A 3736-nucleotide genomic window follows, 5' to 3' on the forward strand; every position below is an offset into this window, starting at 1 on the left:
CTCACAAGCCATTGGCCCATAGAACTACCTGCCCCGCGTCCCATTGGCTCTCATCGATTCTCCTCCCCCGCAGGTGAGCATCTCACTGATTGGCTGGCTTGGTATCAGTTGCCTTGCCAACCCAGGAAGGGGGCGTGGTCAAGTGCCTGGACTCCCTTATTTGCATTTGTCCTGCGTTCCGCTAGGCCTGCTGGGATAGGTATTGATTTCCATTTTTCTCTGCAAGCTAAAGAAAATTTAAAAAGATAAAATGTTTCTTTGGTGATCTAAAGTAGATTTAAAGATATAAGATGTTTCTTTCTGTTGCACACAAACGTTCTAACCTCTGTGCCATAGTACCCACTCCTCTGTGCAGAACTAACCATCAGTCAGGATGATATAGAACTGAAAGGAGAAATAGACAAATACACAGTTGAAGTAGCTGGAAAATTGTCTGGAAAATTAGCAAGTTTATAAAAAACTTGAATATCACTATAGAACAACTTGACCTGATGACATTAATAGAAACCACACACAACAACAGCAGAAGACATACTCTTAAAGTGCAAAAGAAACATTTGCCAGGATATTGTGGGTCAAAACAACAAAACTCCACAAAAACCTTCACAAATTTTAAAGAATTGAAAGCACATAAAGCACAGGGCAGAATTTGACTAGAAATGAATAACAGAATATTTCGGAGAAATCCCTAAATATTTGGAAATTGAACAACTAATCTATAATAATAAAAGCATAATATGCTAATTAGACAGGACATCCTTCCTGAGGACCTTCCAGACAAGCCAGGGCTGTGAGGGAAGCCCGGGTCCGGGTGCTAGAAGGAAGCTGGTGCTGGCAGCCGGGGAAAGGAAGACTTACTCTTGCACGAATTTTGTGCCTCGGGCCACTAGTTTTTATATAACCCAGGAGGGCATAGGAGGTACTAGAGGACTTAAGCAAGTCCTCTAAGAAATGGAACAGAGTAACCAATGCTTTGCCTGGGTAAGCACAATAATACACTCACTCAGTTCCCAAATCCAAAAAAGTGACAGTCATCCCAGTTTCTCCTTTACTCACCAATTCCACCATGCAACCAATAATTAATCAGGCCTTGATGACTTTATTCCTAACCTGCAAAGACATCACATCCTGTCCATCCTCTAATTTATCTGGAACCACAAAATGTTTCCCTAGTATTGTTCTAGCCACCGTCATCCACCTGGCCACCCAACTGATCTAAGCAATCCACCAGGCCATTTCCTCAGTGTCGATGTTAAATAAGTCGAAACTGGCAAAGCTCTTAGAGTAATGCCTGTCACGTAGTAAGCACTATATCATTATCATCATCGTTATTAACAGAGCCCTTTTAGGGTAACCATCATGTACGGAAAAGATTCAGGCCCTACGCAAAGCTCTCTGCCATTGGCTCTGGCCCTCCTCTGGCCTTATTGCCCTCAGCTCCCTCCCTTCATCTATCTGCTCCAGCTTCCCCTCTTCCCTCTCTTTTTCCGCAGCCCATTCCTCCTGGAGGCCTTCCTTGGCTCCCTCAGGTAGGAGCAGGTGCTCCATTCTGAGCAGTCAACGTGCCCCGAGCACTTTGCCAAATCTATGTTTCTATCCTTGCAATAGACTTAACCGTTAACTTTTTTTTCCTAAGCATAAATATATTTAATAAGAGAAACTTTGAATGCAAGCCTGTTTTACAGGGGGTTAACTTTTTAAAATTAAAGCTGTTACTGTCATTGATCTTTTACACACTCCACACAGAGCAGATGCCTGGTGATAAAACATGAGGGATTGCAGAGAATCTATTCCATGTCACACCCTTACTTTAAAACCATTCATGGCTCCCAATTACCATAGAATAAAATCCAAACTCCTTAGTGTCGTATTCAAGGCCCTTGAATCACAACCTGGCTCAAATCAGGTTGTACACGTGTCTATTACAATGTGTCACCCTGAATAATGTAGCTCAATTAGCAGATTATGTTTGTCTCCCAGGCAAGGCTGGGAGCTTCTGGACCACAGGAAGCAGGTCTTACTCGTTCCAGGCCCTGCCCACTTCCCCCTCTGTCTAACCCATTACCCAGCACATGGAAGGGGTTCTAATTGTTTAAGAGACATAGATCAGTTGCCACACCCAAAACTTAGGTATGTGCCCTGATCAGGAATCGAACCTGCATTTGGTGTACTGAACAACATTCCAACCAACTGAGCCACCAGCCCAGGGCCCATTTAACCATTTTTAAGTATACATTTCAGAGGCTTTAGTGCATTTATACTGTCAGCTGGATTTTTGACAGATTATCTCAGCAGCTCTCTCATTGTAAAATTCATCATGATGAAGAAAAGGGGGATAAAGGAGAGCGTGTGAAAGACAAAATGCGCAGGACAATAAATTCAATGACTGTTCAGATTCTTGCAATAGGGAGAGTGCTCATTAATGAGGAACGTATTACAGAAAAGGAAGGTGGCCTGGTAAGGAGGTGACCAACAAGGTCTTATCTGGGTCATCGAAGCAAGGTGGACGGGGATCTTATCTTGGAATATTCTTTTAAAGTCAGCCATTTCTTAGAATTCAAAAATGGGGTGTTGGGGAGTCACAAGAGGGTGGGGGTGATTTCTTGACTGTAGCTGCTCTCCAGAAGTATGGGGTTCAGATAAAACTCTACACTGTCAAGGTGTTGAGGGGAGGTGAAGGGAAAGAGAAAAAGGAGCCAGGCCCCTCCAGCACTGTTCCACACGTGCCTAGAACCTTCTGAAAGCCCGGTGAGGTCTTGACCTACCATCCTTTCAGCTGCTTAATATTCCTCTTTGTCTCGGTGGAATGTCTCCCATGACCTAGGGCTGCACACCTTCAGAGCCTGGGGCATTCCTACACAGTGTGATTTGTGTGTTCCAGCCGTTCTGGGTGATTCCTCTACTTTCCTGTCTTCAAAGCCAAACAGGTAGGTACTGTTACTTAGGAGCACCCTGAAGCCTGACGCCCATGCTACCCTCCATGGCAGGGACTCCAAGGCAGCCTCGTGACCCCATCCTTCCCTCTCCCTCCCACTTTTCACTTTTTTTTTTTCAATTAGCAATAATCGTGCCTCGGATAAACCTCATTGGCTACGATACTGCCACTGCGCAAAGCTAGCACTCCTCACTTTTAAACCATGTCATTCCATTTAAACCCACTCTGACCCCAAACCTAGGCCCCAAAGCAGAGCCCGCCAGTAGCCCTCCCACCCACCACCAGGCACATCATTCCTCCCTCCTCAGGGACCCAGTTGGGCTCTGAGGTTGGGCCCATCTTCAGCCCAGGTCAAAGTTGGCCTGGCCCCTCCCTTCAGTTATCTGAGCAGACCCTGGAGCATAGAATGGGACACTGACTAGTCCTTTCCAGTGATGACTTACAAATTCTGGCCTCCTAAATAAGCCTCAATTAAACAGCCAGGTGTGCTTTTGGCATCCCCAGATTCCTGGTTCCCACTCCCAGACACCTAATTCACCTGTTTGGGGTAGGACCCAGGGGTTTGGTTTTGAAAATATCTTCCCAGAGAGTTTGATATGAGGCCAATTTCCAGAACCGCGGCCCTCTCACCTCTAGGATTTCATTGCGACGTCACCATGTCTTGGTGTGGTGGGCATTTGTACTCAGTTCAGAGAGTGAACTTCAAACAGGATACAGCATCTGAATTGAGAGATAACATTTAGAGATTTGTTTTAAAATAGTCTGGGGGAAATTGTGTGCGTGTTGGGGGGAGGGTGGGAT

The 3736-nt window shown here is 45.4% G+C and overlaps 1 pseudogene; it reads right to left on the minus strand.

Annotated features, from left to right (window-relative positions):
• Positions 1-3041: 3041 nt before the first annotated feature.
• Positions 3042-3116, minus strand: LOC114228067 (U4 spliceosomal RNA; annotated as a pseudogene).
• Between the last annotated feature and the right edge of the window lie 620 nt (positions 3117-3736).

Source organism: Eptesicus fuscus, chromosome 16 (genome assembly GCF_027574615.1).
Source record: "Eptesicus fuscus isolate TK198812 chromosome 16, DD_ASM_mEF_20220401, whole genome shotgun sequence".
Lineage (NCBI taxonomy): Eukaryota > Metazoa > Chordata > Mammalia > Chiroptera > Vespertilionidae > Eptesicus > Eptesicus fuscus.